Below are 27,823 nucleotides of genomic sequence, written 5' to 3' on the forward strand. Positions count from 1 at the left end.
TTGACTTCCTTGATGAAGTGAAAAAACAAATTTAGGAAGGTAGAGTGGTGCATGTCATGTATATGGATATTAATAAGGTATACAACAAGGTTCCCCATGATAGGCTCATTCAGAAATCCAATCACTTATGATAGGCTCATTCAGACATCCCATCACCTATGACAGGCTCATTCAGAAATCTCATTGGTACCATCAGGGAGGGAGATACAGAAGCCTGAAGGCACACATTCGATGATTTGTGACCAGCTTCTTCCCATCTACCATCAGATTTCTGAATAGTCACTGAACCCATGAACACTACCTCACTACTTTCTTTCCTCTCTCTTTTTACACACTTCTTATGGTAATCCACAGTTTTTGTTATCATGCATTGCAATGTACTGCTACAAATTTCACAGCATATACCAGTGATAGTAAACCTGTTTCTGAATTCAGGAATCATGGGATCCAGGAAAACTTTGCTGCATAGATTCGGAATTCACTCGCACACAGAACACAGATCGTAGTAGTAGATAAATATTTTCAACCTGGAGAGCGGTGATTAGTGGTGTTCGCCTGGAATCTGTTCTGGGACCCCCTACTCTTTTCAATTTTTGTAAATGACATGGACAAGGAAGCAAAAGGGTGGGTTAGTACGTTTGCAGATGAAACAACGGTTGGTGGTGTTATGGATAATCTGAAAGGTTGTTATAGATTACAATGAGATATTGGTAGGACGCAGAGTTGGGCTGAAAAAGGAGGGGAGGAGAAGACGGCGGCACAACGCAGCACGCGCGGCCGCTCCGAAATGATATCGTATTTGTTAAGTAGGGGCCGTGCACAAGCCTGATTTGATGGAGACAGACGTGAGAAGCATGGAGGAACATCTGGAGAAACTTCTGAAATGCCTGCTTCGTTGCCACTGCTACTGTGCGATCAAGAATCTCCGGAGGGGAAGGCCCCAAATCCTCGGCTTTGCCTATTGCCGGGGCCGGGGTCGAAGCGCTCAGCCGAGATCGTGCTCGGTGCTCAGTGTCGGAGGGCTGGTCGGAGGCTCGAAGTTTTCGGATGGACTCAAGAGTCGGCTGTGGTCGGGTGCTTCATCAGCAAGTTTGCGGCGCTGGAGGTTCATGGCAGGAAGAGTTTTTTTTCTTCCTTCTACCGTCTGCATGAGATGATGGGACTTTTGAGAGACATTGAGTCTTTTTTTTTTACCATGCCCATGGTCTGTTCTTTATCAAATTATGGCATTGCTTTGCACTGTTGTAACTATATGTTATAATTATGTGGGTTTTGTCAGTTTTTCAGTCGATTTGTCTTGTGTTTCTGTGATATCATTCTGGAGGAACATTGTATCATTTCTTAATGCATGCATTACTAAATGACAATAAAACAGGACTGCATGTCCTCATAATCTAAATCTAAAAAAAAGTCTAACCTAAGTGGCGGGTGGAGTTCATTATGGAGAAATGCGAAGTGATGCACTTTGGTAGGTAAAACTTGAAGTCCAATTACAAGGTTGATGGCAGGATTCTTAGCAGTGCTGCGGAACAGAGGGGTCTTGGGGTCTATATCCAGAAATTGATCAAAGTTGCTGTGGAAGTCGAAAGGATGGTTAAGAAAGTTTGTGATGTGTTGGCTTTCATTAGTCATAGGATTGATACGAAGAGCTGTGAGGTAATAATGCAGCTCTATGAAATTTGGTTAGATCACACTAGGAATAATGTTTTCAGTTCTAGTCGTCTATTATGGGAAGGATGTGGAAGCTTTATAGACTATACAGTGATGATTTACTAGGACGCTGCCTGGATTAGAGAAATCTCTCATGAAGAAAGGTTGAGCAAGATAGAGCTTTTCTCTTTGGAGCAAAGAAATAGATAAGCATGATGGAGATGATCAGAGTCATAGACAGAGTAGACAGCCAGCATCTTTTTCCCAGATGAATATGAGAAGGCATCATTTTATGGTGATAGGTGTAAAGCATAGGAGGGATGTCAGAGGTAGTGTCTTTACACTAAGCGTGGTAACTGTGTGGAACACACTGCCAGGTGTGGTGTTAGCAGCAGGTACATTAGGGATGTTTAAAATGCTCTTAGGTAGGCACATGGATGAAAGAGAAATGCAGGGCTATACGTGAGGGAAGTGTTAGATTGATCTTGGAGTAGGTTAAACGTCCAACAGAACATTATGGGCTGAAGGGCCTTGATTGTGCTTTACTGTTCTATGTTCTTAATAGTTCTACATCAGGCAATTCCACAAATACAGCACATCGAGGGCGCCCCTCCTGCACAATGACCACAAAGTAACATTCATAATTGTCTTGCCTATCTTTGATCTCCTCAACATGTGGAAAGATCTTCTTCACAAATAGAATGTCATAACTGTAAGCACATTCATCAGATGCCCACTCCTATTTTTCTAAAGATAGCTGCAGCCCTTGCAATCTTTATTGCTAGGTATCAATTTTCAGTTCCATCTTTATCCTTAAAGTTACATTTTCATATTTATTGACTATCTCAAAACTCCTTGTATAACATGGAGACCAGTATACTTAGTGTTACAAGTGCAAGCTAATCAACATAGTTTCTCTGCCGTTCAATTCTATGCCGGCAGAATTCTGGTTGGGGCAAGTCTTCCATTGACTCAGATTTTCAATCTGCTCCAGCACAGATTAGAATACAACCTCCAGTTGTAAGCAGGACACTGGGGAGCTGTCTCAGCCTAAAGCATCAGTTGCAGTCAGCGAACAGCTTTGGCAGAGGCAAAGCTGAGTGAGGTACCATCTCCAAGGCTTACTAACTCACCAAGCTGTCAGTGTGATTGTGACAACTGAATGTTTGTGAATGTCTTTGAAAATCATTGTCAAGGAATAATATTCAATCTGATCTTTGATAGGTGATTCGACATACTGGATAATGGGCTGAATGTGCTTTGTGCCTTTGATGTCTGTAAGTGTTTCTTAACATTTGGGACATGTTAGTAAGGTAACAATATTGCTAAAAAATCTATTTTTAGAAAAAATAAGCACTGAAAATCACATTCATGCACTAAAGATCAGTCAAAGTTATGAAAACTGACAAAGATATTGGAAAGAACATTGTCTTTTCTCATGTCAGACAATTTCTTCCATTCATCTGAATGAGGATTTGCTATAATTCCAACACATTTAACCTGACTTTCTAGCATTAGAGCAGGGGAGCTTTTGGGAGATTATGCTGGACTTCATGAAGAGTACATCAGAACTTCTGCAATTGGCAATGGCCAGGCAGAAGAAAGTCTGCAGGGGATGGCGGAAGAGGCTGATGTAATAGGACAGTTAAGAAACTCTTAAATGAGCACATGGATACAAGAAAAATTTAGGGCTGCATAGAAGGGAAGGATTAGAGTAACTGTAGAGCAGGTTTATATGTGTACAGTATATCAGCATTTCATTGTGGATCAAAGATCTCATACTGTGCTGTATTGTTCTATGTTCCAAGAAGCCTATCTGGCTTCGGCCACAGTAGCAGTCAAAATGGGGTAAGTGCCACAATAAATATTTCTGATAGGATAGAAGATTCAGGTTTCTCAAATGTGCAGTGAAGAAATAACCATCCTATCAAACTTCAAAGTCAAAGAGGAGTTTATTATAATATGTATCAACTGCCTGTATGTGCAGTTGTGATGAAACATTTACCTGCAGCACCATCAAATGGAATATAGAACATGAACAACATTCACAATAGAAACAAATTAATCACAAATTATACAAGGGACACAATTAGAACAGAAAATAAAATCAACATTTATTGTAGTGCAAAGTGGTCAATGTCGTCATAGTGTTGCTATACTGAGGTGACGGTTAGAGTTTGCTCTCAGCCTAGCTAGACGATCATGTGGTAATGTGGGTTACATAAAGAATTAGTAGAAATTATATTTACTTGATGAGCCAAAAATGCCTCCTACTATTGTAATGCATGGATCTATTTCTTTTAGAGCAATGACTCCCCTTAGCACTATGTATTGATCTGTTGTCTATGCATGCACATTGATCTGCTCTCCCTCTGTCACTGCAATGTGAATACACTAGTTAAAGCCACCTCCTGTGTGTGTGTTTTTATTTAATTGATATGTAGTTGCAAAGACACAACAAATTGACGATGAGCATGAACCTGAATATCAGAGAATATCACCAACTGAGCCAACAGGTACAGGACAAAACAGTGAGAGTTAAATAGCACAGAGGCCATTGCAGACACTTGAGTAACTGCCTGCAAAAATACACAGTGAAAGATGCAACTCAAAAACTTAAAGTGAAGATAACATGGCGATGGCTTCAGTCAGGAAAGTGGATGAATTTGATAGCACTAATGAAGGCTGGAAGTCCTAAATCAAGAGGGTGGAGCTGTATTGTAAAACAGACAACATGGAGGAACAGAAGAAAGCTTGTCATGTCTTCCACTATTGGCAAGAAAAAAAGTCTTCAGACTGTGACCCAGCAGATGTTCCATACAGTTGTATGATGCATGGTGGACCAGTTGCCAGCAACAAATTCTGAAATACAAAAGGGAAACAAGGAATGACCCTACGTTGTCAAAACTCTATGAAATCATGATGCAAGAATGGCCAGCTCATGGTAACCCTACTTTTCCAGAGATCCCAGATTTCCCTCGTATGTCAAAGAATACTGATGTGTGGATCTCGTATTGTGGTTCCCTCTAAACTGCACACCAGAGTGTTAGAGAGTCTGCATGAAGGACACCTGGGTACAGTCAAGATGAAGAGTCTCGCCCGGAGCCAAGTGTGGTGGCTGGGAGTAGATAAACAAATTGAAGACTTGGCCAAAAGCTGTTCGGGATGCCAAAAAAGTTCAAAATGCACCCTTACAGGCACTGCTACGCACATGGGAGTGGCTGTCTTCACCATGACAAAAACTACATATAGACTTTGTGGGTCATTCATGGATTCCATGTTTCTGATTGCTGTGGATGCTCATTCGAAGTGGCCGGAGGTTGTTCCAATGAAGTCAACCACCTCAACAAAGACTGTCTCTACTCTGAGGACTATCTTCACCAGAAACTGATTACCAGAACAAAATGTGAGTGACAATGGACCACAATAGACATCAGAAGAATTCCTAATGTTCATGAAGAAAAAATGGCATCAGGCATTTCAAGTCAGCTCCTCACCACCCGGCAATGAATGGGTTAACTGAAAGGTTTGTCCAAGCTTCTAAGAAGACCATTAAAACAATGGACAAGGAGGACACTTTTCTACAGCACAAGGTGGACAACTTTATTTTTTTATATCAGAACTCTGTTCATGCGACAAATCAAACTCCTACAACACTGTTCTTCAGCAGGAATCTGAGATCTCGCATAGATCTCCTGAAACCAGATCTATAGAGGGAAGTGCAGAATAAACAGTTCAGCCAATTGCCAAGTGAAGCAGCAAGGAGATTCGAGGTTGGACAGGAAGCCCTAGCACATGATTACCAAGAAGACAAGTGGACACTCGGTGGGCTAGCTACAAGAACTGGACCACTGATGTGTAATGTGGATGTTGGAAATCCAACATGGAGGCATCATGTGGACCAGATACTGGATGCTTAACTGAAGAACACACAGGAGTCGATTGCATCCAACAAGATGGACCCATTACAGTCACCAGACTTACCTCTCAGTGATGATCATGTCACTGACAGCAATGTGTCACCGGAAACCGAGAACAATGTCTTTGATAAGATACTTGCCAAAGCTGATGCCGCTCCACAGGTCCAGGGGCACTATTCTGAAAGAAACAGAGCACCACTCAAAAGATTGAATCCTTAGAACCATGAAGTTAATCATGGACTGTAATTCTGAAAGCATGTTTATTTGGAATATGGGTTGTGAAAGTGAAATTGGACGTTTCTGTACATATACAGTCATATGTTCCATTAATCTAAAGAGGGAGAAAGTGCAAAATATGGAACTATTTCGTTTAGAGCAATGACCCCCCCCCCCCCCCAGCACTACATATTGATCTGTTGTCTATGCATGCACATCGGTCTGCCCTTTCTCTCGCTGCAACGAGAATAGACCAGTTAAAGCCATCTCTGCGTGCGTGCTTGTATATAATTGATATGTAGTTGCAAAGACACAACCACTATAGTGTAAATAACTACAGACTATATTAATATATAAAGGAATGAAAACATAGGGCAAATGGAGGAGAAAAATGTTGAAATGTTCTTCTCTTTTCTCGGTCAGGCTTTATGCTTTTTCTGACAGTAAAGAGAAATGCAAATTCTATGAGGTGTTAATTTTTTTTAGCAAGAAGATTTGATCTGAAGATGGCTTTACTCTGAACAATTTTGCAGATTTGTTAGGGCATTGATTGGTGTAAATCTAATATAAAATGCATGCAGTTTGTTTTGGTGAATGGAAATTAGAGGGTACAATTGAGTAAACTGTAGATAAGCAAGTAATCTCACTCAAGTTTAACTTAGATAACTTAATTGCATTTCTCATTAATCTTTTCATGACATTTTCATTAATGAATGTGACAGCAGAAGGCAGTCAAGCAAGGCAGCGGACATTGCATTCATGTACAAAGAAGCCAGATTTTCACAGACTTGGTTTTCGGGAACCCCTCAACTGAAGAAATTGGCATTAGCAGCCACAGAATACAGGTATCCATGGCAGCCAATCCTCCAGGAATTTTACTTGTGCGCACAGGGAAGTTGTACTGCCACCCTGACTGCAGCAGAGCTATAGGATTGTGGAGAGGCATGCATAAAAGATGAATATGCTACAGCATCTCATAATAATAAAAGATAAAGCTTCACAGGCTGATGATCATAAGGGTAAGGTTTCTGCTTTTGGTCAAATTGGCAGTCTTTCAATTTGTGCCCAAATGTGTGCCAAATGATTTTTGCTCAAATTCAAATGTGCATTGCAGAAAGCAATATTTTGCAAAGTCTCAGAATATCAATTGAAAAAAAAAACCCATGGTAATCTCTCAGTATTTTGTTTAAAAGAAGATCCTTGATATATTACAGTGTATTAACTTGGCTCTTTTACAACAATATGGCCAAAACTAGAGTTATCACAAACAGTAAACATTTTCATTCGTAATCTCCGTGCAGCATCTATGGATAACATTTTTAATTATTGCCAATGGCTTTCAAGATATAAAAATAATGTATGGAAACTCTTTCTTAATAGATTGTGGTTACAGTGGTTGGTCACATAATGAATTTAAGGAACATATAGCTAGAATTGGAAGCAAAGAATATAAAAAATGCTGGCGATCTCAAATAAGAACAGAAAATGCTGGAAATGGAGGTAATGCCACAGACATGTTTCTCATGTACCTGCAGGAGATGCAACACCCTTTCTTTTCCCTCTTCCTGTCACACCAACTAGGGACACAAACAGCCCATCCAGATGAAGTAAGGTTTCATTAACACATCTTCGAATCTAATCAACTGCGATTCAGTATTCAGAACATGGTCTCGCCTTCACAGGAGAAATCATATGCAGATTGGTTGAGCAGTTGTGAAACTCCTTGGTTCAATTTGCCTGGAGAGCACTGAGTTTCCTAGAGTCTGCCATGTTAATTCTCCATTACAGTCCATTTTGGCACATATGTCTGTAGCCTCCTGCACTGATAACACACCCAATATAAGCTTCAGGAGCAACATTCATCTTCCAGCTGGGCATGATGCAGCCCTATGGCCCTAATATTGAATTTACAATGTCAGATAACTCATTTTCTTTGTTTTTTTCCCCTCTCCCTCTCCTCGCCCCCTACTTTTGTAACAATGCAGTTTTTGGTGCAAATTTATTTTATTAGCTCAGCAATCAACACAATTTCACATTACAGATTTCCCATTTGCTCTTCCTTGTAAAATAAATTCTTACCACTTTGGGAAGCTGTCCTATAAAGTTTACATTGAAGATCAGGATATTTTCTTTCTTGTTTTGTATTTGCACAGTATGTCTTCTTTTGTACATTAGTTGCTTGTCAGTCTTAGTGTGTAATTTTTCATTGATTCTGTTGTATTTCTTTGCTCTACTGTGGATGCCAGTGAGAAAATCAATCTCACGGTAGTATATGGTGACATACACATACTTCAATATTAAATTTACTTTGAACAATTAAACTGAAAACAGAATGTGGATTTACTTTGCACCTTTCCATCTTAGCCAAACATTTTTGGCCTGATACTTTAAGATTCTGCTGAAGTTAAGTGGGCATTTATTTCATAATCAAATCAGAGGTGCAAGTGTAATGGACAAGCTGAAAATCAATAAGCGTTTTGATACATTTTAACTAGTGAAGAAAATAGTAAAACAGTATATAAGGTGAAATGTTAATTATTTCAATGATTAGATATTAGGTACAAACCTCTCCAATCTGGTTCCTATACTTCCATGATATAGGTCTGACAAAACAGATTTTAAGAGTTTGTTCCCTCTTCTTACTGTGGCTGTGTTTGTTCTGTTGACCTTGCGAAATGTACTTTTGGTGGCTGAACAAGACAGTTACCTACACCAGACCTGACTGATGTCTTGAACAAGTAGATAATTTTATTACAAAAGGAATGGAGTCAGACTTGACAACTTTGGGGAGGAGAACACAATAACATCCTCAAATAATTGAAAATACATCTACAGATCAGTGCAAATGAGAGAAAACAATGTCTGAAAGGGTAGAATGCAACAGTGGAAAAGAAGATTGTTGTGTCATTCATGTCAGCTTGAAATCTGTGGACTTCTGCTTTACATTGTGCCTCCTTTCCTACATCATAATATTTTTTGTGTCCCGATATGTATACAAGAAAAGTAAGTGATCAAAGTTTTCTTATCATGGTTGTTTATGTCTCAAACATATTTTAGTTAATCCCAGTAGTTCCATGATAATGGAACAATATTGAATTTGGCAGAGAGATACAGTTTCCAACTCTTCTGCTGAATTTAAGTGAACATATTGAAATAATTAGTCAAAAGGTGTTTCCCTACTTATGAAGTCTATAGTCAGTCCTTTTTTTTCCCCTAATAGGACAGGGAATGATATTGCAGAGAATATCATTCTTTACAGAGAATCATATTACTGAATGTAAGATGTTTATAAATAACATGTCCTATTAAAATTTCTAAATTATGCATTTTTTTTTAAAGTATAGCTGTGTTCGTCCATCATCGTTGATGAGGACCTCGACACCATTATGATGGTGTCGAGATTAGCGCGTGATTTGGATTTAAGTGAGGGAGAGTTGCGCAGCGTCAGCCTCACTCTCTCTTCCCAATTCCCATCTGGATCCAGTGGCAAGACAGAGTCGAGACAGCTGGAGATGGGACTAGGCGCAGTGGATGACTAGGACGTCTTCTGAGTCTTGTCCTGCTCTACATGTTCCACCACGCTTGCAGAGACTGCCTTCTTGACTGTTGGACCTTCCATTGGTCTCGTCCGCTCAATCCGCTGGAGTCCGTCTTCACATGCTGGGATAGACATCTCCCTATCTCACCGAGGGTTTAAGACCCGTCAGCTACCCTCACCTGGTTTAGTCGGCTTGTTGAAGCCGTTGCCCAGGGTGTGGCCGCTGTCGCATGCAAACAGCTACAGGGAGCCACAGGTGACAGCTGTGTGCCAGGTGGGGACCAAGGGTGGACTAACTGCTTTGATAAGGACACGACCTGTTCCCCCACCAGAGGTGCTACCCCTCCCTGACACCCCATTCACCCCAAGTATAGCTAATATCCCGAGAATGCATGGACCTTTCTCTAATTCAAAAGAGTGCTAAGGATATGCTTATACTGTATATGGGGTGATATTATGGCATGGACAATTACTGGTGAGGGAATGATACAGTAGCTTCAGATCATCAGAGGTGTGGTTAAAATCTAATATCCCAAATTTGCCATTCAGATTGCACTGTTCCACAGATAGTTTTGCAAAATGTCATCTCATTGTCTGGCTCAATATTGACTTGCACTGAATAACAAAAAGGGTTTCATTTGTCTGGTAGTTATAAACTAAATAGCACACGGTCTTAAAATGTTCCTATTCCAGTCTATTAACAATAAATCTCCTTGAGATTAAGATTAATATTGTATGTGGGGAATTTCATTCCTTCAGGTAATAATTGTGGAACATTTCCAAAATGAAATTTTATAATTCTGTTGTGACTATTTTTCTCTACCTTAATCCAGTCTTTCTTACTTTCCATTTAACTCTCTATTCTTCATTTGACGATGAAATTACTCGCTCTAAAATTATATTACTTTCTTAATCATTGTTCTGTTAAGTCTACACCCCTTCAATCTGACTGGTGAAGGACATATACCTGGCTAGAATTTTTTTCTAGATTACTAAATGTGGAATTTAATTGTGGCTGCATGTTTCACTTCTGAACTTTTTGGGTTAGACTGCAGTTATTAATACTATGTTGAAAATTTAGCATCCACAGATGGATTTGTGGGCAATAGTTATGAGCTCCATTGAACCAGGTCCAGATACAATGTGCCATTGATGACAAATGGTATTGACAACTGGCTGAGTTTCTGGTTTGGTGAAAGGTTGTAAAAGCTTTTATTTTGTGGATAGTTTGCATGGCATCATGCTACTTCCATTAAGATCTCTCCAAGACCGCACCAACCTATTGAGTCTCAGCTCAGATTTAATTGTTTTTTGAAATTGTTTATGTTTTAATTGTTTTTTAGTTTCAAAATGTACGTTTTGGGAACGGAAAATGAAGTTAAGGTTCATCTTACGATTTTAAGAACAGGGATGTGGGGAATTAAAGATCAGTCCAGAATCGAAGTCTCTGCTTGACATTTGAAGACCAGCGACATAGGCATGTTTGGATGTCGGATGTCAGACTAACAGAAAATGGATGACAGTTCCTCAACCCTACCCACCACCACCCTCACCACAGGTCAACAAGTTGCTGGCAGGTTTTAGATTTGAGTTCCATGCAGGCAGAAGTTTGCAAATCAGTGAGACCAGGATTCAAGGCCTAGTGTTTGGGATCCAGCCATCAGTGCTTCTGGATTTTGAGCCCTGGTGTTCGATAATCGGCATGTCCTGGGTTTGTTGCCAAGGATGGAGATCCATGGACAAATTGGAAGTTCAGAAGTTGAGGCCTGTTGGCTGGAGCTGAGTCCGTGAATCTCTACGAGTGTGCTGGAGAAGTCAAACCCGAGTGTCGGCAGGCTGCGGTTTGCGTCTGCGTCTACAGACCCAACAGGTCTACAGGTCCACTGGAGGCAGGTCCTGGAGTAACAGGGTTGTATATGTGTGTGGGTGGAAAAGAGGAACAGGGCTTGTTGTTGCTGTTGTCGTTTGTTGCTTTTTGTGTTCTGTGCTCCTCTGCTAAGCATCGCAGCCATCGTATGTTGGCAGAATCTGTGGTGACACGTGCGGGCGGCCCCAAATACAACCTCCACTGTGTTGGTTGTTGACACAAAAGATGCATTTCACTGAATGTTTTGATAAACACGTGACAAATAAACTTGAATATTGATCATTAAAATAAGGTCACTGAAAATAAAACACTTTTTGGAGATCAACGTTAAATAATTTGTGTAATCAAATGTGGAGTGGGTCCATCTTTTATAGATGTTACTTGGCAAATAAGAAGGTGGAGAAAGGCAGACTTTGTCCTGATGGAGGGTATTAGCCTGAAATATTGACTGCTAACACCACTCTATAGATGCTACCTGACTTGCTGAATTCCTCCAGCATTTTGTGTGTTTCTCAAGATTTCCAGCATCTGCAGAATCCCTTGTGTTACTTATCTGCAGGCCAGAAGGAGCACCTGGGCTTTCTCTGAAGATCTGGGTATTCTCAAAATTTTCTGTCCAGCTGCTCACAGAAAAATATGTTCACTTACAATACTGTGTAAAAGATATATCTATCTATGGTCACAAACAACAGGAATTCTGCAGATGCTGGAAATTCAAGCAACATACATCAAAGTTGCTGGTGAACGCAGCAGGCCAAGCAGCATCTATAGGAAGAGGTGCAGTCGACGTTTCAGGCCGAGACCCTTCGTCAGGACTAACTGAAGGAAGAGTGAGTAAGGGATTTGAAAGCTGGAGGGGGAGGGGGAGATGCAAAATGATAGGAGAAGACAGGAGGGGGAGGGATAGAGCCGAGAGCTGGACAGGTGATAGGCAAAAGGGGATACGAGAGGATCATGGGACAGGAGGTCTGGGAAGAAAGACAAGGGGGGGAGGTGACCCAGAGGATGGGCAAGAGGTATATTCAGAGGGACAGAGGGAGAAAAAGGAGAGTGAGAGAAAGAATGTGTGCATAAAAATGAGTAACAGATGGGGTACAAGGGGGAGGTGGGGCCTTAGCGGAAGTTAGAGAAGTCAATGTTCATGCCATCAGGTTGGAGGCTACCCAGACGGAATATAAGGTGTTGTTCCTCCAACCTGAGTGTGGCTTCATCTTTACAGTAGAGGAGGCCGTGGATAGACATGTCAGAATGGGAATGGGATGTGGAATTAAAATGTGTGGCCACTGGGAGATCCTGCTTTCTCTGGCGGACAGAGCGTAGATGTTCAGCAAAGCGGTCTCCCAGTCTGCGTCGGGTCTCACCAATATATAAAAGGCCACATCGGGAGCACCGGACGCAGTATATCACCCCAGTCGACTCACAGGTGAAGTGATGCCTCACCTGGAAGGACTGTTTGGGGCCCTGAATGGTGGTAAGGGAGGAAGTGTAAGGGCATGTGTAGCACTTGTTCCGCTTACACGGATAAGTGCCAGGAGGGAGATCAGTGGGGAGGGATGGGGGGGACGAATGGACAAGGGAGTTGTGTAGGGAGCAATCCCTGCAGAATGCAGAGGGGGGGGGAGGGAAAGATATGCTTAGTGGTGGGATCCCGTGTAAAAGATATATCTATCTATGGTGCCTGATATTTTTTCACCGCTCTGTAAGAATTTTATGCATGCTGTTGCTGCAGCAAAAAAAAATTCATGACATATGTGAGTGATGATAAACCTGATTTTGATATGGGTCTCTACTGTGGAGTGAGAGGAGGAAGGGGATAGGGTGAAGAGAATCATGGTTGGGAAACGAAGAAGGGAGAGGGGAGAGAGCGAGAAGCAGAGAGATATTCTATAATGATCAATAAACCAGTTGTTTGGAATCAAATGACCTTGGCTGATGGCTCAGTGCTGGGTGTATCTGTACCAATGCCACCTCCCCCAGCCCCAGCACTCCTCCTCTGCTACCTGTCCCACACCCCTCCCGCGGCACTCCACCCTCGCCATTTACAAACACACTCTCCACTCCATATTGACAAATACCGTAGTGTGCAAAAATCTTTGGCACCCTGGTTATATCGACATGCCTAAGAATTTAAGCACAGTGCTGTACAGTTAACCAAATGGTTTAATCTCTTGTAAATATTCCAGAAACAGAGATACTTGGGAAACTAGAGCCAATATTTCTTCAACAACCCTAGAAAATACTTCAGTAAATCAACATCGAAATGAAAGAAAACTTGACATTATGTCATTGAACAAACTGGGTGACAGCAAATCAGCAGATTCATGTACATCTCCACCACATTTTATTATTGCAAGGTTTGCCTGGTCACTTTGACTCTGCTGTTCAAACTTTGCTTGTTATCACATTTCAAAGGTCGATTTCAATATCAGAGAGTATATAGAGTATACAACCTGAAATTCTTACTTTTCACAGACATGCATGAAACAAGAATCCCATAGATTAAATAATCGAAACATCAAAGACCCAAAGATCCCCCCCCCCTTCCTCTTTGCACGAGCAGCAGCTGAAGCTAATATGAGAGCTGGTTTGATTCAGTCACTGCATGTTCAAACTGATGGGGCTTATGAAATTCAAATTACCTGGCAGCCAAGTGCATGTTGACATATCCAAATTTTATTAAATACAGAAATCCAGCAAAGTGCTAGAATTTCTGAACAGGAACCAGTACAACCTGAGCAGATAACCAACACATAGACTAGGTCCTGTCTATCTCCAATGATAGTCCAAGCACACTGTGCTGACGACTATGAAGCTCTGAGCCCATCAACTCATCAGTAAGCTGCCTCCCTGCTCCCTCCAACAGATTACAGTTTGGAAAACAAGAGGCCCTTCACGTAAGAGGCTGCAATTTTAAAGGGGATTTGAGAGAAACAATTTTTTTTAAACAGAGTGTTGAAATCTGGAGCTTGTTGTGAAAGGAAGTGATGGAATCATGATGTTTCAGTGACATTTGGAAGAATGCTGACTTCTTGGGCAGCAAGGTAAGAGGTGGTACAGTAGTGTGACAATTGGTATAATGGTATTACAACACCAGTGATCTCCAACCCAGTTTCAATTCACGTCACTCTCTGTAGGAAGTCTGTACATTCTCTCCATGACCTCTGAGTTCTCCGGTTTCCTCACACATTCCAAAGATATACAGTCAGGGCTGGTGTGTTACGGGCACTGGAAGAGTGGTGGCACTTGTGGGCTGCACCTCAAAATGCTCGCTGATTTGATTTAACGCAAATGACACATTTCACTTTACATTTTGATTTTAAAGTCATAACTAAAGCTAATCTTTCTTTCTTTCTAGTGTAAGCAAGTGGGATTCCTGTAGAAAGGTTAGCATGTGCACGATGGGCCACAGTGCCCACAACTCCGACTTAGAAAAGCAGGTCTGGAGTGGGCAGCCTTCTTGGGTCTCCGGCCCCGTCTCCTGAGCAGGTTGCAGATGTGGTAAGCAAGAAGGGAAAGGGAAAGCGGAAAAAATACAAGGGTCATCAGCGATAAGGTTAATGACAGGAGATAGAAGGGAAAATAGGCCAAATAAACAGGGATGATGGCCGGACGAAGAGAAATGGGCATGCCAGAGGTGTAGATGATAACAACAGAATCAATACCAACCGCAGTTCTTGGAACAAATGGGAGAGGTGATTGTGATCTAAACTGTGCAATTCAGGACCCAACATGCTTAATCAAAAGAAGTGATGCAGTTGTTCTGGAGGCTGAATCTATGTAAAGTTACTTGTATAACCCAATACACCTCCGCCTATATAAAGACCTTGCATGTATTGAACATGGCAGCACTAAACTCTCAAACTGACTAAACAAATACACCACTCACCCTCCCACACAGGCATTCACCCACATTCTTTAATCCTTGCAAAGATGAAATGCTAACCACATCCATTTTAGCAAGTAGCAAGTACTTGCATTTGAGGTGCACAATTACCAACCAACGGTCTGCAAAGCACTGCAAGCAAAACAAATCGCAGCTTGCCATATGTAAATACAGAGTGGAGTGAGCAATTTTTATCTTTTAAAAAAAGAGTCCCATGAGAAGATCCAATTTCTGAGAACAAGTTAAAATTTCCTGTGTCACAGTACATTTAATGAGTTACATTTCAGTACCTGGTAAATGAACACTCCAGGATGATGTTGATGTCTTTAAGTGCTTGAAATGCTCGGAGATTTGATCTCAAGTTATGCTCAATTTATTTTATCACTTTGCTGTCAATACTGAGCCAACGGTGAAAGGGCAAGATTTCAGAATATGGCTGCAGTTTTAGAAGACATTTTCTTGCTAAAGAAATGGGATTAGGATGTACTCACAGTAAAGGCATCAGGAGGTAGGTACTGAAGTCCAAGAGTTCATTGCATCTCCGTGAGTACATGACCTGGGATGGTAATTCCCTTAGTCACAGGGAAAGTCATGGCTTCCAACAACTAGTCACCAATTGAGAATTTATAACTTCAGATAAAATAATTTAACACACAATAACATTTTTACTTGTTTACATGGTACTGTAGAAACCTGTGTATAATACAAGCAGGTGTATATAATATCAGAAGCTGCAGGGAACAATGTAAAAAATGCTTCAAAAGTGATTTTACAATGCAGGTGTATCAATGGCGAATTCTGCACTCTGTGCTATAAATATGCTATTAGGAAATTGCACAATGCAAACATCTTTTCAAGTGGATGAAACTTAATAGAGAGTACAACAGTAATGTGAGGTGTGATTTTTTTTTCACGTGATCATAATACAGGTAAAAGAAAGATCTGTTTTCTGACAGAGACTTACCCTCATAGAATGAATGTCATCGATTCAGGAATGTGTACCGTTGCTACATTGTTGATTCCGTACTTCAGTTTGCAAAAGTGCCAGGATATTAATTCAGTAAAATTACCACTTAGATGTTTACCACTTCAGAGTCGAAAGTCTTGAAATTGCACTTGTTACGTACCCCGTAACTGGGTTGCCAAACCAGCAGAAATGGATCACTCAGTTGGAGTCTGGAGTACTAGAACTAAGAAAGTTTTATTAAAGAAACAAGCAACACAGTAATCGAAAGGATAATAAATGCAACAGTTCAGTGATGATAAACACACATGTGCACAGAATTAAGATAACAGCATCAATCAAGCTCTATCGTTGTCTAGGGGTAAATGACCAATTTCAAAATGACTCAAAGTTCAGTCCAGTTTAGTAGTTCAGTTCGCAGTAATCGTTGTCATGGCGATGGACAAGGTGGGGAAGAGAGACATAGAATAGGAACAACTCATCATTCAGCACAGCTTCACTCACAGACCAGCGAGATGGCTCACAAACAGCATTTGGGCGGGTCCTTGGTGATGTCACCTGAGGTCACTGACTGTGACCCCTCCTCCAGATGCGGTCGATCCTCTGCAGTGAACCCGGCACCCAGGCAAGGGCGGACACACACCGGGTTCCCGCTGATCGTACCTTTCCACCCTGTGCGTTGTCCGGTTCTTCTCACCACTCGTGAGAGGCGCACCGCTTCCAGGGTCTCGTTACCTCGGGTGGCGTGTGTGTCTGTCTTAGCGAACCTGTCCCTTTTTATCCCCCTGCTGGGGTATCGCCTGTCCATCACTTCAAACAGTTCAGGGTTCAAAGGGGGGAGCCGCTCCAGACAGCTCTTCCTCCCACATCCCTTCATTACACATCTCCAGACGCTGCTCCATTGTTCCTTATCTCTCCTTCCCCTGAGGGCAGGTGGCAGACCAACTGCTGATGCCACTGATGCTAGCCCAGGCCAGCAAACATCTTAATTTTATGTGTATTCTCGTAACACTTCCCCCCTTTAAGGATTTTTACCGGGAGGTAAAAATTACAAACATGACTACATTATCTGATACATACACAATATACATCTTTAACAGTTATTTAGCTAATACAGAGAATTTGAAGCTGTCAACACCTTGACAGACAGTCATCACATTTTCTGTTCCTTTTACACGTGTTATTAATAATCCCTTAGACCAGGCTCCAACTCAGCAAACTTCATAGTGGCCAAAAACACTGATGAATTGCGACCAATGTAACCTCTCATTTGGTTTTGTCCCGGACCACAACAACAAGGGTCGTCCCATTCCGACTCAATTTTCCCTCGCAAGGGCTTAGTAGGAGGGGGACGGGTATTGACCGCAGAGTTATTGCAAAACTTCCTGCAGTACCCCACCATCTCCAAAAGCCTTCTGAGGGCCCTCTTGTCTGTCGGGGTTGGGAGGTCAGCGATAGCCTGCACTGTAGCTTGCATCACTGCCAGCTGCCCCTGTGTCACCACAATTCCCAGGTAAGTGACATTCGTGTGGCCGAATTCATTTTTTCCAAGGTTCACTATCAAGCTGGCTTCAGACAGCCGTGTTAAATTGCCAATACACACCTCTGTGTTCATCAGCCCTTTAGTCACTGAGTTACTCAAAAAATATGGGTGTTGTTTACTTGGCCGCCCTATTGTAACAGACATAACCCAACGTCCCAGTTCTTTGCATTTCCTCGGGACAATCAAACACATGGGTGCGAGTCGTTTAATTACTCCTTCGGGGATTAAGGGAGAGACCTTATCAGTAGACCTGGCCAAAACAATAGCCTTCTCCCATCTGACCGATCCCATCCTAATCTTTTCAAAATGGTTTTTTCCTCTTAGCAGGGGGCCCCTCGCTTCATTGATTTCCACGCTAACACCGACTAGGTTTGTTAGCATATCAAAAGCCGGTGACCGTCTCAGTTCGCGTCGGTCATGATCAATAACATTTTTCCCCCTGGGCAGCCGGTAAATCTCTTTCATGATTCCACCAACTGTTTCCTCCAGCACCGCAAAATGTCCACCGGGGGGTACCTCGTGGGCCATGTTAAAAACCTCATCCCCGTAACTCTTTTGCACCACCCCCCACTCCTTATCTGCGGATGCTGTACTTGATTTCCCTTTCTTCCTTAGCACTTCCTCATCCGCACAATAGCTTGTCAAGGCTGTGTCAGAGAGAGCGGTCTCGGCAAAAACCATCAGCCCCTCGTCTCGCTCCTGCGTCTGCACAAATTCTTTCCTGGCTACTGCTACGTCCGTCCCAGCTCCCTCACTACCTCTTATCTCACTACACCCTGTCTCATACAAGGTTGGCAGAAATGTTTCAGCCAAATTCACCATCGCGGGCGGGGCCTCCATGCTGGCAGGCTGACCCGTCAATCTCACGACTGGGAACACGATTCCTCCGGCGATGTCATTACCGAGCAAGACTTCCACGTCTTTCATCGGTAATTCGGACCTCACCCCAATCGTGACTAGTCCAGAGACCAGGTTGCTCTGTAAATGTATCTGGTGCAAAGGGACTGACTCTGTCCCTTCCCCAACACCTTTGACCTCTACCTCCCCAGTCTGGGTCTCTGAGCTAAACTCTAATACACTCTTCAGTATTAGTGACTGACACGCTCCCGTGTCTCTCCAGATCCGCACTGGAACTGGTTTTAACCTCTTTTTCACTGACACCAGTCCGGCCGAGATAAACCTCTCGCGCCCTTCCTGGACTTTTTCAGACCTGTCCTTCCCTAGCGGTTCGCTTAACAGCTCAATACAGCCATTCAAAATTTCCGCTTTTCCTTTCCCCGTCTCCTTCCTTGGGGCAAAGCACCTGGACGCAAAGTGTCCGACTTTCCCACAATTATAACAGACGACCCCAGGAGACTTCCTACCAGACTGCTCCCGGTCTACCTTATCCTTTTCACTAGTCCCCGGCTTACTTTCTGACTTTTCCGGTGGACTCTCCCCGCCGTCCTGACTACCCTTCTGGTAGCCTTTACTCGGGGCAACCTTCATTTTATGCGTCAACGCATACTCATCCGCTAACTTAGCAGTTGCGGCTAACGTGGCTGCCTCTTTCTCATCGAGGTAGGGTCTCATACCCTCAGGGACACAACCTTTAAACTGCTCAATCAGAACCAGTTGCAGCAGTCTGTCATAATCCCCCTCTACCCCCTTCGAGGCGCACCAACGCTCACAATATGTTTGCATCTCACGAGCAAACTCCAAATACGTGCGGTCCCACCGCTTCCTCGCATTCCGAAACCTCTGCCGGTATGCCTCCGGGACCAACTCATAAATCCTGAGGATGGCCTCCTTCACCACCTCATACTTCTGGGCATCTTCCGGGGATAAAGCGGAGTAAGCTTGTTGGGCTTTCCCTTTCAGTACACTCTGAAGTAAAACAACCCACTTATCCCTCGGCCAGTCCTGACTTATAGCTACTTTTTCGAAGTGGAGAAAGTACCGATCCACATCGGTATCGTCAAATGGGGGAACCAGCCTAACCTCCTGGGTCGCCCGGAACCCTCCACCTTGGTTCGGCACGAGCCCCTGCTCGGCCTTTATCTTTAACTTCTCCAGCTCAAATTCCCTTTCCCTCTGTTTCTCCTCTCTCTCCAACTGTCTGTCCCTCTCTCTCTCTTCTCTCTCCAACTGTCTTTCTCTCTCTTGCCTTTCTACCTCTCTTTCTTTCTCCTGCCTTTCTAACTCTCTCTCTTTGTGTTCTAACTGCCGTACCCGGAACTCGTGCTCGAGTCTCAGTTTTTCAAGCTGTACCTGTACCGCGTCTCCAGCAGGTTTTTCAATAGACACCTCCCCCAGCTCACCTTGGGGAAACACACCTTTAGATACATAGTGCTCTACAATAGCTCTGTGTATCTCCTCTCTCCTCATTGTCGACTTCACCTTAGCAAGATTCACCCGTTTTGCCACAGCTATCAATTCCGATTTCCTGGCATCCTCTAATGCCTCCAAGGTCGGCGCCTTTATAAATTCCTCAACCTCCATTTCTGCTGTTTGTCTTTTCTTTCTTTCGGGAATTTTAACCCAATCAATTTACTCCGTCCCAAATTTAGCGTTCAAAATCCCGGACGAGCCCCCACTTATGTTACGTACCCCATAACTGGGTTGCCAAACCAGCAGAAATGGATCACTCAGTTGGAGTCTGGAGTACTAGAACTAAGAAAGTTTTATTAAAGAAACAAGCAACACAGTAATCGAAAGGATAATAAATGCAACAGTTCAGTGATGATAAACACACATGTGCACAGAATTAAGATAACAGCATCAATCAAGCTCTATCGTTGTCTAGGGGTAAATGACCAATTTCAAAATGACTCAAAGTTCAGTCCAGTTTAGTAGTTCAGTTCGCAGTAATCGTTGTCATGGCGATGGACAAGGTGGGGAAGAGAGACATAGAATAGGAACAACTCATCATTCAGCACAGCTTCACTCACAGACCAGCGAGATGGCTCACAAACAGCATTTGGGCGGGTCCTTGGTGATGTCACCTGAGGTCACCGACTGTGACCCCTCCTCCAGATGCGGTCGATCCTCTGCAGTGAACCCGGCACCCAGGCAAGGGCGGACACACACCGGGTTCCCGCTGATCGTACCTTTCCACCCTGTGCGTTGTCCGGTTCTTCTCACCACTCGTGAGAGGCGCACCGCTTCCAGGGTCTCGTTACCTCGGGTGGCGTGTGTGTCTGTCTTAGCGAACCTGTCCCTTTTTATCCCCCTGCTGGGGTATCGCCTGTCCATCACTTCAAACAGTTCAGGGTTCAAAGGGGGGAGCCGCTCCAGACAGCTCTTCCTCCCACATCCCTTCATTACACATCTCCAGACGCTGCTCCATTGTTCCTTATCTCTCCTTCCCCTGAGGGCAGGTGGCAGACCAACTGCTGATGCCACTGATGCTAGCCCAGGCCAGCAAACATCTTAATTTTATGTGTATTCTCGTAACACACTATATAAATATTACCAATGAAAGACTCAACATGTTTCCATAAAAATCTTATGGCTACTTTTTTTTAAAACAAGATGTTAATCATTTTACTTTAATTAGGTTAATACCCATGTTACATAAAAAACAAAAGAAAATATTTGCGATGCGATATTCACGCAGTATATTTTCAAGCACAGTAAATTTCAGATGTTTGATTTACGGATTTTCCATTTAATAATCTGATTACGATCATCAGCAAGCTAGTTCTAATTGTAGCCTTCACCCCATTTAATTTTTTTAATGGCCATTTCCCGTTGGGTTCTCCTCATCTCCACCGCCAATAGACTCAGTGCATTTGATTTAAATTATTTGACTTGATAATGTCCTTTCCATTTCCTTAATGCACTCACTACTTAGATAATTGATGAATATTAACCGAGTTGATTTCCGGGCACAACAGTGCTGAAATGTACAACCGTGATTCAGTAAATGCTTTTTTTCACTATTAAACTCTCACTTAATTGACCTGCACATTTACAGCTAAATGCAGAACATTAATAATAGACATAACCAGCTGTTCCTGTTATCTATTTCCATTGATTAGCAAGATAGCAAAGAGAAAAATATTATTGTCTGAATAATGATTTGTATTAACTCAAAGAAACCATCTTGACCTGCTATATTGTAGAACTCATTTACTGTAAATGTGGCTCTAATAACGCTATTTTCATGTTTGAAAATGATCCAATTTGCTTGTTGATTTTTCAGTCTGTAAAACTACTACATTATAACTGAATAGTTCTGATGACATTTCAAGGCATATAAAAAAGCAAATTAAGAAATTCTTCTCAGACCTTTAACTGTGCTGCTGCTCTTTTGAACGTCTGTTGATTCTTTTTATTGTTGCATAATTATTTTTTATATTTTTGTTATATTGAGATACAGCACAGAATAGGCTATTACGACAATTTAACCCTAGCCTAATCTCGGGACAATCTACAATAACCAATTAACCTACTAACCAGTATACCTTTGGACTGTAGGAGGAAATCCAAGTGGTCATGGGGACAACTCTTACAGGCAGCAGCTGGCATTGAATCTGGGTCGCCTGTACTGTAAAGAGTTGTGCTAACCACTACACTACCATGCCACTTTAAGATGAATGAAAATCATGTTATATTTCACCACAATAATTAAAGATTATGAACGCACAACGTGGGGCTCGAACCCACGACCCTGGGATTAAGAGTCCCATGCTCTACCGACTGAGCTAGCCGGGCTCATATTACAACTCATATTTATATAACATAGCTAATAGATTCAAAACACTATATTTTCAGAAAATTAAATCAAAACTAAATTATGGACAAGTTAGAGAAAATTTCTAAACACCTTGTTAATAAGATTCAATACCATAACAGATTTGATGATGACACTACTGTTGTTGGCTGAATGATAAGTCAACATTTGAAGTGAGATCAAACACCTGATTGAGTGGTGCTTCCATAACAACCTCTTGCTCAGCATTACAAAAAGCAAGGAACCAATTGCTGACTTTAGAAAGAGGAAGTCAGGAGACCATTTGCCAATTTTAATTAGTGGGTTGGAGGTAGCAGCTTCATGTTCCTGGGTATTAACCTTTTGGATGGCCTATCTTGGGGCCAGCACACACCTGTAATCATGAAATTGCCTCTCATTTCTTAGAATCATAAGGAAATTCAACAAATTACCAAATACTTTGGTAAACTTCTACAGGCGGACTGTGGAAAATATCCTGACTAGTTGCTTCGTATGGCAATCAGCCTCATTGGTCTTCATCAGGGGAATAACGGTGGAAAGGGTCAGCAATTTTTATTTCCTCGGTTTCAGGAGACCTGTTCTGGGTCCAGCGTGCAAGTTCAATTACAAAGAAAGCACAGCAGCACCCCTTTCATAGAGGTTTGTGAAGATTCAGCATTGCACCCAATACTTTAACAAACATCTATAAATGTGTGGAGGAGAGCATATGGGCAGGTTGCATTGCAGCCTGTTATTGAAACACCACACTATTGCCCTTGGATGGAAAATCTGACAAAAATAATGGACACAGCCCAGTCCACCATGGGTAATGCCCACCACTCCATTGAACACATCTACATGGAGCACTGTCCCAGGAAAGAAGGACCCATCTTCAGGGACTCCCACCACCCAGGTCATGCTCTTTTCTTGTTGCTGCCATCAGGAAGAAGGTACAGGAGCCTCAGATCTCACGCCACCAGTTTCAGGAACAGTTATTCAACCCTTAACTATCAGGTGCTTGAACCAGTGGGGATAATTTCATTCAACTTCACTTGCCCCATCACTGAATTGTTCCCAAAACCTATGAACTCACTTTCAGAGACTCTTCCTCTCATGTTCTTGAAATTTAATGCTTATTTATTTATTATTATTATTCTTTTTTGTATTTGAAGTTTGTAGTCTTTTGCACATTGGTTGTTTGTCCGCCCTGACGGTTGTGGTCTTTCATTGCTCCTGTTACGGTTCCTGAATTTACTGAGTATGTCTGCAAGAAAACAAATCTCAGGGTTGGATATGGTAACATAAATGTTCTTTGAATTTTGAAGATCCATCTGGTCTGCCAAGTAAATCACAATGGTGCAAATAATTTAGCCATGTTGCCTGGTTTAATGCAATCCAATTAACACAATCCCATTGTTTTAATGCTTGGCTCTTGCATATGCAATCTCTTAATCTGATGTGCAGCCTATGCTCTTAACTCCAATTTACTGCTTGCAATTTACAAAATAAAACTGAAGGCTAATTGTAGGCTTACATTACATTTTATTTAGATTTACAGTAAGAACTGAATCCAGATTTTTGTTTTAATTAATATCTGCTATACTCACATAATTCCAGAATACTCCCTAACGACAAACAGGCCTGAGATGAGCAGAAATCCCTTCACTCTGGATTGTGGTGAGCCTGTGAAATTCTCCATCATAGAAGTCTATGCAGGCTAAACATAATTAAGAAGTCGATATACTTCTTGACACAAAATGCGTCAATGGGCATGGGGAGAGAGCAAGAACGTGATTATGAAATACAGGATTAGCCATAATATGACTGAATGCTGGAACAGACGTAGATAGCGTGGCAAGTGATAGACTTTCAACAGTGAGGTAGAGAGCGTTCCGAGTCAGCATGCTTATGTTAGAGTGCAGGGAAATGGGCAGGATTAGAGACTCAGGCTGATGAGGGATTTTGAAGCCCGTGTCAGGAGAAAGGAGGCATATATCAGGCATAGGCAACAGGATCAAGCAATTTTCTCAAGGGGTATAAGAAATGGAGGATTAAACTCGAGAAGGAAATCAGGAGGGTAAAAAGTGGAGATGAGCTGGCCTCAGCAGATAAGGTAAAGGAGAAATCTAAGAAATTCCATATTAGGAACCAAATGGTAACTGGGGAAACAAAAGACTCCATTAAGCATCAGTGTATTTATCTATGTTTGGGGCCATTGGAGTTGGGTGACTTAAGCGAATACTTCTAATCAATATTTACAATGTAGAATGTCATGGAAGCCAGGGAATTCTGGGAATTCACTGAATACAGGCCAAGGAGCCTAACATCAGAGATAAGATGCTGGCAGGGATTCTGAGAGACACGATCTACCAGAATTTTGAAAGACGACGGCTGGTGAGGGGTAGCCAGCATGGTTTTGTGCGCAGACAACGATATATGAATTTGATGGAATTTTTGAAGAGATTACAAAAAGGCAGGACAGTAAGCTTTGTTAATATGAATGTTACTGAATCTTTTGACAGAGTACTGCATGGCAAGCTGGTTCAGAAGGTAGATCACGTGTGACTCAAAGTAGGACAGTTAACTGGATACAAAATTGGTTTGGTGATTCAAATGGTTGCAATAGAACACCCACAAGATGCTGGAGGAACTCAGTATGTCAGGCAGCGACTATGGAAGGGAATAATCAGCGGACATTTTAGTCCTGATGAAGGTCCTCAGCCCAGAACATTGACTGTTCGTTCCCCTCCATAGATGCTGCCTGACTTCCTTAGATCCTCCAGCATTTTGTGATTTGCTCAGGATTTCCAGCATTTGTAGAATATATTGTGTTTATGGTTGCAGTGGAAAGCTGCTTCTCAGATAGGAGATCTGTGCCACAAGGATCAGGGCTGGTTTGCCACTCGTTTGTCTTATATATATTAACCATTAGGATGAGAGTAAATGGCTTTATTAGCAAGTTTGCAGATAACACCAAAATTGACGGTGTGGTGATCAGTGAAAAAGGTCGTCTAACATTATTGTTAGGAAAATTCATGAGACATGGAATTATGTGAATAGAACAGATATTAATTCAAATGAGAACCAGCCTTCAGGAAACTTATTTACAGTACTGTGCAAAAGTCTTAGGTATATATATCTAGCTTGGGTGACTAAGTCTTTTTCACAGTACTGTAGTAATTTTATGTATTGAATTGAATTGACCTTATTTCTTACATCCTTCACATACATGAGGAGTAAAAATCTTTATGCTATGTCTCCATCTAATAATTTATAATAAATTGAACAGTCAATGCAATATAAAGTACACTCAAGTCAGCAGGAGTTCATCAGCCTGATGGCCTGGTGGAAGAAGCTGTCCCGAGGCCTGTTGGTTCTGGCTTTTATGCTGCAGTACTGCTTCCCGCAGCTGGAATAGATTGTGGTTGGGATGGTTTGGGTCCCCAATGATCCTACGGGCCCTTTTTACACACCTGTCCTTGTAAATGTCCTGAATCAAAGGAAGTTCACAACTACAGATGTGGTGGGCTGTCTGCACCACTCTTTGTAGAGTCCTGCCATTAAGAGAGGTACAGTTCCCATACCAGGCAGTGATACAGCCAGTCAGGATGCTCTCAACTGTGCCACTGTTGTGCCTTTTTCACCAAACAGCTGGTGTGTACAAACTACGTGAGGTCCTCAGTGATGTGGATGTCGAGGAAATTGAAGCTGTTTACCCTCTCAAACCCAGATCCATTGTACTGTACTGCTGCCACAAAAAAAACAAATTTCATGACATATGAGTGATGATAAACCTTATTCTGAATTGGTTTTCTATTGTGTACTGAGAGGTGGGAAGGGGGCAAGGCAAAGAGAATCATACTCGGGAAAAGAGAGGGGAGGGAGCATGAAACACCATAGAGACATTCTGTAATAATCAGTAAACCATTTGTTTGGAATGAAATGACTTTGCCGGGCGTGTCAGGGCTGGGGTGTGCCAGCCACCACCCACTGCTGGCACTTCTTCTCTGTCACCTGTCTCACATCCACCCTGCGACACTCCACCCTCACCATTCCCAACATCCTTTCCTCCCACCAGATTTACAAGCTCTCTCCGCACTCCACATTGACAAATGCAGTACTGTGCAAAAATCTTAGGCGCACTAGCTATTTACATGTGCCTAAGACTTTTGCACAGTACTGTAGTTACTTAGAGACATGGCATGGAACACGCCCTTTTAGTCCAACGATCCATGCCGCCCAGCTACTTAACACTAGCCTAATCGTAGGACAACTTACAATGACCAATTAACCTACTAACAAGTATGTCATTGTACTGTGGGAGAAAACCAGAGCACCCGGGGAAACCCATGTGGTTGATGGAGAGAACGTACAAACTCCTTACAGGCGGCGCTGGAATTGAACTCCCAACTCCGATGCCCCTAGCTGTGATAATGTTGCACTAACTGCTAATAAAACCTGTACACTATTTCAAGATTGAAGTTTGTTTATCACGTGTACCTCGAAACGTATAGTGAACAGTGTTGCTTGCATTAACCACCAACACATTTGAGGGTGTGCTCAGGCTAGCTCAAAAACGTTACCACACCTTCGGTTGCAACGTAGCATCCTCACGATGCTCAGCAGAACAACACAGTAAACAAGAACTAAACAACAAAGCAAGCCCTGTTCCTCCCTTCTGGACATGTGCATACACAGTTCTCTAACCCCAAGGCAGACGATCTTCTTCAGTCAACACATGCAGACATTGGGCCTTCAACAGCCCCAGTTGACTCCTAGCCCCAGGGTTCTGGCCAATGGGCCTTGAAAGCCGGACTTTTAATTCAGCTTCTGGGCCTCAGCCCTTGGCAATGACACCAGCACCTGCCGATCACTGAACACCAAGCCTGGAACTCTGGTCTCACCTGTGCACAAACTCAGTGGGTCATCAAACCTCGTTCCTCCTGCCCTTTTGGAACTCTGACTCTGGAACCCATTGACCATTCGCTGACCCTGGGGGTGGGGAGGGTGACCTTTGTCGACACTGATCTGTTGGTCCAACATCTGTCTAAACATCCCAGCCCAGTCCGCCGATGTCCATTTAGCTGTTGCTCTCCTCAAATCTCTATTGGGTACTTAAGACTCCAGACTGTCTTTTCTTTAACTTCTAGATGATACTTCTTGGCTAGCAAAAACAATCATTGGGAGCGGGACATTCTGATTCTGTCCCAATGAAACAATGCAGGGGAAAACAATAGGTGAATGTTCATCAGAAACAAGAGAAAATCTCAAGATGCTGGAAATCCAAGCAACACACACAAAATGCTGGAGGAACTCAGCAGACCAGGCAGCATCTATGGAAAAGAATATAGTCAATGTTTCAGGCCGAGACCCTTCAATAGGACTGGAGAAAAAAAATGATGGGTACAGTTAAAAGGTGTGGGGAGGGTAGGGAGCAGCATGGGGTGACAGGTGAAACAGGGAGGGGGAGGGCTGAAGTAAAGAGCTGGGAAGTGAAAGAGATACAAGGCTGGAGAAGGGGAGTCTGATAGGTGAGGACAGAAGCC

General features: G+C 42.6%; 1 long non-coding RNA gene and 1 other non-coding gene across 2 annotated transcripts; both read right to left on the reverse strand.

The window, feature by feature from the left end:
* Positions 1-3,642: 3,642 nt before the first annotated feature.
* Positions 3,643-15,521, reverse strand: LOC134355927 (uncharacterized). Its single transcript, XR_010020220.1, has 3 exons — positions 15,365-15,521; positions 5,635-5,748; positions 3,643-4,512 (listed from the first exon to the last, which is right to left on the reverse strand). It is a non-coding gene; the product is annotated as an uncharacterized LOC134355927 (long non-coding RNA).
* A 6,685-nt stretch (positions 15,522-22,206) lies between these two features.
* On the reverse strand, positions 22,207-22,279 carry trnak-cuu (transfer RNA lysine (anticodon CUU)). Its single transcript has one exon. It is a non-coding gene; the product is annotated as a tRNA-Lys (tRNA).
* Positions 22,280-27,823: the final 5,544 nt, after the last annotated feature.

This window comes from Mobula hypostoma, chromosome 13 (genome assembly GCF_963921235.1).
Source record: "Mobula hypostoma chromosome 13, sMobHyp1.1, whole genome shotgun sequence".
NCBI classification, from domain to species: Eukaryota; Metazoa; Chordata; class Chondrichthyes; order Myliobatiformes; family Myliobatidae; genus Mobula; species Mobula hypostoma.